Raw genomic sequence first — 9,133 nt, 5'->3', positions numbered from 1 at the left:
AACAGTGGTGTTGGAGATCTTGTCAAAATTGATGGGATGATGAACGCAGAAAAGTACCATCAGATTTTGATCCACCATGCAATACCATTTATAAAGCTTCTGATTGGCAGCGTCTTCATTTTTCAGTAGGACAGTGATCCTAAAGACACGGCCAATGCTTTACGAGCATAGCTGGATAGAAAAACACACAGTGGAACTATCAGTCATGGATTGGTCTCCCTAGAGCACCCCCCCCCCCCCCCCCCCCCCCACACACACACACACACACACACACACACCCTTAAAATTATTGAAGCAGTGCGAAATCAATTTGACAGAGAACCAAACAAAAGGCAGCCAAGTTTCGAAGAACAGTTTTTAATTTTGTTTAAGAATCCTGGAGAACTATTCCTGAAGACTGCTTAAAGAAATTACAAGAAAGATGCCTAAGACAGTTCAGGCTGTGATGAAGAATAAAGGTAATAATTTGAAGTACTTGCTTTCAAGCTTGTTGGGCTCCATTTTTAAAAAGCATAATGTCTCCTTTCATTGCTTTGCAGATGACCTAAAGATATATTTGCCTATAAAACCAACAGCCATGTTTCTATTCAGACACTAGTAAACAGTCGCAGAGATGTACAATCCTGGTTGGAGATAAACTTCTTTAATCTGAACAAAAGAAAAACAGAAATTGTATTTGGGTAACCCGACCTCTTAGATGGATATGACAGCGCCATCGGTCTTTTAGCTTTTTTGCAAAGAAACTTGGTGTGAGTTGACAGTGCTTTAAAATTTGATGTTAAGACAAGTTTCTTTCAACTAAGGCTTCTCAGTAAGGTGAAGGTCTGCCTCCTGCCACATGACTTTGAGAGATCACACTATAATTTACTTTTTGTCTAAACTATTGTAACACTTTATATGTTGGCTCTGATATGTCCTTACTTTGTCGCCTGCAAGCTGTTCAAAATACAACAGCTGGCCTTTCGACTGGAAAGACATGGTGTGATCACATCACACGTATACTGGGCTCCTTACACTGGCTTCCAGTCCATTCCAGTTTTATTACTTGTTTTTAAGAGTCTTAATGGTTTGGAGCCACCTTACTTAACAGAACTTTTGAAATCCTACCAGAGTACCAGAGTACCAAGGTTAAACTAGCTGCTCCCAGTCTCTCAGTCATTTTAAAACTCTTTTAAAAACGTATTTGTTGCTTTCAGGTCTAGTTGAGCATAATACCCTGGCTTTGATTATCCAATCAGTCTTATTTACTTGTTTTATTCGGTTTTTTAGTTTATTTTTATTTTTAATTTAGTAACTGTTTTCTATGGTGTATGTTTTGTATATTTTGCACTTTGGTCAACGAAGGTTGTTTAAAACATGCTATATAAATAAAGTTTCTTTGACTTGACTTATAAACTCTGTTTTTGCCTTATATACTGCTTATGTTTCAATAGATAATCGGACCTATTTCACGTTTTCCTCGCAAAATATAAAGAAATGAGAAGTGGCTCAAGAATTTTGCGCAGTACTGTAGTTTGGGTTAATCTGCTGAAGAATAACTAAACCCAACCCAACCCCCAATTTTCCCATCTTCTCCTCCACACACCACCACCCTAGCGCACCCAACCTCAGGTATTCAAACACATACAGTATGATGACACACACATTGATGAAGGGTGTGCGGGAATTGAAGGAGTGTTCTGCGTCCCTGCTGAGGTGCAGCAGATTGATCCTGTACTGATCTGCCACCGGCTCCCTGGGGATTTGTAACGCATGTCTGCAGCGCAGGGCTTAACACTCGCTCGCTCTCTTTCTGTCTTTGTCGCTATCATTCTGCCTCTGTCTAGCGTTGTGTCTTGCTAAGCAGTGCAGTGGCTCCATGCTCCTACACCTCTCCAATCTCCATCTTTCTCACTATTCTTCCAGTAACAGGTTTCCTTCATCTTGTGTTTTGATCTTCTTTTGATTCTGTTTCCTCCGACTGACTCCGTCATTTCATTTATATTCTGCTTTCTCTAGTTTATCCCTTCCTTAAAATATTTCTAACCAGTGTGTTCCTGCACTATTTGATTGAATTCCTACATTGTTTCTTCTAATCTTTTATTGTCTGTTGCACATGCCATATGCATTTTTGTATAATTATACATATTGATATGTATACATTATTATATAATTTCTTATCTTCTTTCTGTCTTTATATCTATATCCATGCGTATCTCACACACTTCACTCAGACAGCATATGTGGAAAGAGTGCTCTGTTTCTTTTTTATCATGTATGCTCCGCCACAGGGTTCTACAACTCATCAGCTTGATCTCTGAAGTTGAAAAAACATCCAAGCATCCTTTCATCTTGCTCTTTTTTTCCCCAGCTACACAGCCAATTTCTCGCTTCTTCCACACGAGCCACACAGAGCTACATCCGGGGACAAATGGGCTAACTGACCCACAGCTAAAACCAATGTTTGTTTATGTGTGTGACAGAGAGTAAGAGAGAGACAACATGTGCACAAATGTGTGTTTGTATGTTTGCACTTCCTTTATTTTGGCCATCCCAAGCAGTGTTTGTTGCAATCTGTGGCTATTTGATTAGTTTTAATGGTAATGAGAACAGAGGGTGTTTACACAATAATGCACATGCAATTTTTTATGCAAATTTTCTCATTTATTCGCATCTCTGCGGATAGTCCGTCTCAAACCATTAGAGTAAACCACAGCAACGTGTATTTTCTGTTGTTCTGCATTGTGCTCATGCTGACACAGATTACCCAAGATGATGTTTTTTGTTTGTTTTTTTTTCTCAATGAAGTGCTTGTTCTAAGAATAGTCCAAAAAAACGGCCATCACAATGGCAGATTGCTGGAGGTGATGTGTTAAAAGCCTCTTTTTAGTTCAGCCTACTATCCCGAAGTTATAGATATTATATTTACATAAAGATAAAACAGAGGAGAGCAGGGTAGTACATTTGAGTAGCCTTAAGAGAATATGAGGCTTTAAAAAAAACACTGAATGAATCATCTTGTTTAAAAAAAGTAATTTTCTATGAATGAACTGAACAATTAATAGAATAATCATTTCAGCTCTAATCTGAGCGCCGGCGCTGTTCACCCTATTTAAATTGTATTTTCTTGATTCGTCTCTAAAGTCAGTGTTTCAGTGCTGACAGTCCTTAAGAGGGAGCATTCACATCAACAGCAATGCAAGTTTGCTGTCTTGTGCAGCTAGTATGTGTGCAACAACATTAACACCGCATCTAGGACACAATAATTATTCGTATTACATCCTTATTTGCCACTGTGTGTGTGTGTGTGTGTGTGTGTGTGTGCGTGTGTGTGCGCGCGCGCGCGTAGTGCCGCCTGCCCAAAGGGAATTCATCCTAGAAAACTGGGATGAAGATTAAGATATCCTCAGACTTTACCTTGTTCTCTACATGCCTCATTATCCAATCGCCCCTCTTACCCTGAAACCCCTGCCCTCCTGCTTTCATCCTTCCCCTTGAGCGCATTTTGTTCACAACCTTCTTTTCCTCCTTGTAGCAGTAAGGAAGGTTTTGCAGCCCAAAAGCTGAGGCTTTGAGTTCTTGTTAGTTTTTTTTTCTTTTGCACATACCCAGTGGAGACAAGGTCTGCCAATGGTGAATGTTTTATATATCAAAATTAAAAAATGGTCAAGGTAGAAAGAAGTTTAAAGTTCACAAAGTCCTTATTTTAAAGTAATGGTATAATACATAACTACAGGTATATGAAAGAAGTTCATCATACAGATGTCTGTACCGCTCAGTATTCCCAACAAAACAGCTACAAGAAAAGTGAACTTACATTTACGCGAATGCTCATGTTCCTCTGTTGCTGTTGGATGTGTAAATAAAAAACTATTAGTTAACACAATCAGACATCAGGGTCAAGCTCACTGCCTGAGTGTTTCTAAAAGTTTCTAAAACATTTGTAAATCATATGCATTTATACAATCATTCAAGTTAAGCAAGAGCCATTACATATGGTTTCCCTCTGCATATGGTAATGCACAGTTACACATCAGTGGAAAGCATTATGCTGAAGCAGTATGCTAGAATGTGCTAAAACAAAATAGGAAAGCAGTTTGTTGCGCTACAGGCATACAAAGGAAAAACAGTGGTTGGTTGGAGATTAAAAAATCTAGTTACCTTTAAAAATGGCTTCTGCAAAGATGTGGACCAGGTCGGCCACCACTCACGTCTTCAGAAGTGATTTTAGTGCATCAGGACAGATTAAATGGCAATGAGATTATTAACTATTTTATAAACTATGATTATAAATTAGATGGCAATTTTTTTGCAAAGCAGTGGTTGCAGTCAGTTTTGTAAATATTTAGAGACAGGTTGGATCCCATCAGGCAGCCTCTGCACACACCTTGCAATTGAGAATAATCACCCAGAAGTTAAGGGTCTTGCACGTTCAGTCTCCGGGCAACTGCTGCAAATACTTGCAAACAGTCACTGAATGTCAAAAGATTCTGTGCAATCATCAGGCAACCACATTTTTCTCAGTCATAAGGAGGTCCTGTCCCATTTTTACTCTAGTGGGCCCGAGACATTAGTGTTGTATTTAAATCGATGGATAGATTCTTTGTATCTGAGAAATGAAGCCAGTGTGCAAAAGCCAACCTTGCATTCTTTTTAGCTTCCTAGCTGAGGACTTGTAGGTGGTCTGGATACTCCTTTGAGCATCATTTTTTGTATATGCAGTTGTAGTAGTCTGAGAGTCAGTAGGACGTACTCAGCATTTGAAATTGGTCCAGTGAGAACAGGAACAGTGCTCTGGTGGTGTCGCCTCAGTGTAACCGTGGTGACCAAGGAGCTGTCAGACAAGACTCAAACTTCTGGTTTAAGGCTGTGCAGTTGTGCCATCCACCACCCCCTTCTAACGTGGGCATAGACTGTAGGTTTTCTTTCTTCCTCACATGTAAAAAGGAAACTACAGGGAAAATGACACTAAGTGGAAATATGACTAGAAGCATTCCCTGACCACACATCAGCTTGTGATAAGATGGAAGGGAGCATGTGTTAGCAGATGGCAACTCCTGTGATTTCTAAAAAGTCTAATTGTATAGAAGTCTACGGCTCACTTGATTTAATAGGTCAGTAAACACGTTCCTATTACAGTTATGGTTTCAGATGCTAGTTTAAAGTCTTTTTTAATACACCATGAGGTTCATTTTCTAAGTTATGGCCGTATTTAGAGGAAAATAAAAAAGAAGGATTTGCTTTAGGGCAAGGCATACTTTATGAGTGTGCAGTCTTCTCAGCTCCTTGGTCATATCCACCCCACACTTGCTTATTTGGTTTCAAAACACCAAGATGGTGAACGCCTGAAATTCAATATTTCAAAATGGGATCCCACAGCTTGAGTCCATCTTTAATCAAGCTATGACAGAGACAGACTTCCTGGAACTACACCGGTTCAGCAGAGTTGTAATGAAAATCATAACTTGTAAACGACTGCACAAAGTGATGTAATATTAAAGACATTAATACCTGACACCTCTTACACGCTTAGATGTTTGATTTGCTCAAATGCCTCTGTTTAGGCGTGCGGTTTTCCACTTTGCAGCATTTCACATTGCACTGAGAGTCAGGTCAGGAGTAAAACAAATATGGAGAGCAGGCTTATTTGTTTCAGGACTGAGAGTTTTGTAGGCCATGTTGACAGACCCTAATCGCCTGCCAAATGTCTCATCTGACTGGCGTGGAGGTTTGTTGCTCTCTTTGAAAAACACAGCGGACCACACTTCATTAAAAAAGCAAATAGAAGCCAATACTGGCAAACAGAGCCAATTTGATTCTGAAGAGACAAATTTAACAGGCAGATATGATTACCTCAGACACCACTTCTCCCCTGATTCCACAAACAACAGTTAGGCAAGTCAATTTACCTTAATTTCATTGGAGAAAGCCAGCCAGCCAGCAAGGTTGAAGTCGGTGCTTGATACGACTGAGCACTCGTTAGATGATAATGGATGCATGTAATTGGTAAAGTGCTGATTGCTCCCCCCTCAAAAAGATTCTATCGGAGGAGAATTTTCTGTTTCATTAAGCCATGGTCAGAAATAATGAGATGGCCATCTGTAGACTATGAGAGAAAAAGAGTGAGTAGGGACTAGTGGTTGGTCATAACTGAGACAGGTTTTTTGTGGTGTCTTCAGCCTTCTGTTTTTTTCCATTGTCAGATATATATTTCCTTTTGGCTTCAGTTCTTTCTGTGTCTATAGCATTTCCCTTTGCTGTTAATCATGCAGGCCGAATCAGTGTGTTTTGCACACTTCCTCGTGTATATGTCTTTTTGGTTTACAGCCTTAATGCATCATTGGCTGGCTGCACACCAGCTCACTTTTATGGCCCGGGATCAAACACGCACACATGCTTCAATGGGCATGCAAAAGCACACTGATACAGACACTTTTAGAGCCATAAGTGCTTACTCATCATGCCGCATGGAGAGAACGCATTGGGAGCCATTTATGTTTTGTTTTCCAATGCATTTATTACTGAAGAGTGCATGGTCTGCTGCTTATATTTTTGTGCCCCTGTGTCTTTCTCTCACTGCGCAAGGACATCTTTCTCATTTAGTTGTGACAACAGAACAAGAACATGACTCATCCAAGATAAGACCAATGAAGACTGGGAGTCTTATGGGCCAGAAAATGAAGACAGCAAAGGCAGTTCTATAGAGAAAAAGCAAAGGAAAGCCCCCTCCCTATCATTTCCAATCAGCTGCTGGTTCTGCATGACTAATGCTGAAATGACATATATCATTGTCAGATAGGGCATGTTCACACAGCTGTTATTTTTTTTCACCAAAAATGACTGACTCTAACACACACGCACACCTTATGCACGCTAGCTCACTATTATCTTGCTGGCTGACACCATTTTGCTCTCTAACAATCTTGCTAATTATAATTGTTAATTAATTCTCTGCCAGTGTCCTCATCAGGAGACTAATAACCTACATTTCCATTAATTAGACCTTCAACCCTTCGCTCCCTCTCTCAGTCTCTCTGTCCCACTCCAATCCACCCCTCCATCCTCTGCCTCTGATCCTGCCTGCTGCTCTCTTCTCCCAGGATCATCCGTGGACCACACATGGCCTGCACACATACATGCACACATAAACTGTGATTAATTGTGTCTGTGTGCGCTTGCATTAGTAGCATTGTGATGACAAACGTTTGTTCTTGCTGTCGCTTCATGAGCTTTCAACCTGTGAAAGGGATTGTGATTTTAAAGTTAAACTAATGAATTATGAAAATGTGTTTATTTACTTCTGAGTGACAGTCAGGTGTAAAGATCATTGCAATCTCTCATGAATGACTTCTAAATATAGCCTGGCTCTTGTTGACATCTCAGCACATCCAAAGATCATAATGAGCATTGCACTGCTAACCATGGCACGTAGTCTCCAAAAACAGCGGCATCATTCTTACACTATGATTGCTGCATGAATGCTATTTATAAAGACTTGCTGAGAGCTCAGTAGTGCAGATTGGTAGCTTTTGTTACTGTCTAAGCCACAGGTGTCGAACTCCAGGCCTCAAGGGCCGGTGTCCTGGAGGTTTTAGATGTGTCCTTGATCCAACACAGCTGATTTAAATGGCTAAATTACCTCTTCAACATGTCTTGATGTTCTCCAGAGGCCTGGTAATGAACTAATCATGTGATTCAGGTGTGTTAACCCAGGGTGAGATCTAAAACCTGCAGGACACCGGCCCTTGAGGCCTGGAGTTCGACACCCCTGGTCTAAGCACAGTAAGAAGGTCCTGGGTTTAAATCCAGTCTGGGTCTTAGTCTTGATCCCTGACTTTGTGTGGGTTCTCTCTGGTTACTCTGCCCTTCTCCCACTGTCTGAGCGTGGCTGGTGGTTACCCACTGTTTTGTCTTTTTGGAAAGCTAACCAGCTCTTTGTTCCAGCTCCATATTTGCTAAACGGACATGAGATGTCATTGTTCTCATCTGGCAAGAAAGTGAAAAGGCACATTTGCAAATATCTTATATTCTAGTCTTACTTTTATAAGTAGAGGCCATTTATCTGAATTTGACGTGCTGGAGCACACCCTGGCCCTTCTGGGCTGTGGTATAGACAAATCACCCCTTCTGGTCATTTGTCTATAAATTTGTTCCCCTTCTTTTTGAGGTTATAAAGCTCTCTCAAAGGTATCAGGGGATCTACCAGGCCCATAGCAGCCACCGCCAATCCATAATGATCTCTGGCCTAGGTTGTTTATTCATTATCAAGAAATTTGTATATGAAGCTCTTGGAGGGGCAGGAGCGTGTGTGGTGCAGTGATCAGCCTAGCAAGAAGGTCCTGTGTTCAAATCTTGATTGAATGTGAGTGTGAATGGTTGTCTGTCTCTATGTGTTAGCGCGTCTACCGTTTGGCACAGGGCAAACACTCCTTTTTCCTTATGACATCTGGGATAGGCTCCAGCCCAACTGCAACCCTAAATTGGATAAGCAGAAGAAAATGGATGGATGCTTCTACTACAAATCTGGAAGCATTTAGTTCTTTGGACTCTTACCGGGTCTCAATAAATATGTGTCCCTATAGAAAAGGTAAGAAGCTACTGCTCGGCTGTGTATGCAGCAATAGGTTGCATCTACTGTTGTAGTTTGGACTGTAAGGCTTTGTGTTTTTATGGGCCATGTGTGTCTCACTATCTGCCTGTCCTTTGAATGCCCACAAACTGTAGAGGCGGCAGACAAAAAGTCCCACTCTCATGGAGACTACTCTTCCCATCAGGCTTAGCTGACCTGGTTTCAGTGCAGAGCGGAGCAGTGTTACTATATCGCCACTCTACTCCTGATCTCAGAACGCTGATGTGAAAAGCCCGAAACTGAGCCGTAGCAGCATGGACTAACAGGGTTGTTTGTTTTGCAGGCCTGTTGATCCTTCAGTCAGCTGGATCGGCAGCAAACTTGAGTTTGTTTCCACTTTTAGCTACGCTCAGCCATTTCTCAGAAGCTCTGCGTTTTTCTTTCAGACTGAATCCTCTCTCTCCATCTGGCACAAGAGGAAGTGAGAGACAGTTGGCACTTGCTTGTCCATACTGTATTTGTGGTGCTAAAATGGCATGTTCTACCTCATCCGTCCTCCTTCCTCTACCTCCCTCACCCTCTCCT

This window comes from Diplotaxodon limnothrissa, linkage group LG11 (genome assembly GCF_057381915.1).
Source record: "Diplotaxodon limnothrissa isolate DT_005_m linkage group LG11, D_limnothrissa_male_GT1.1, whole genome shotgun sequence".
Lineage (NCBI taxonomy): Eukaryota > Metazoa > Chordata > Actinopteri > Cichliformes > Cichlidae > Diplotaxodon > Diplotaxodon limnothrissa.
The sequence above is the reverse complement of the archived record's forward strand: the minus strand, read 5'-3'. Positions refer to the sequence as shown.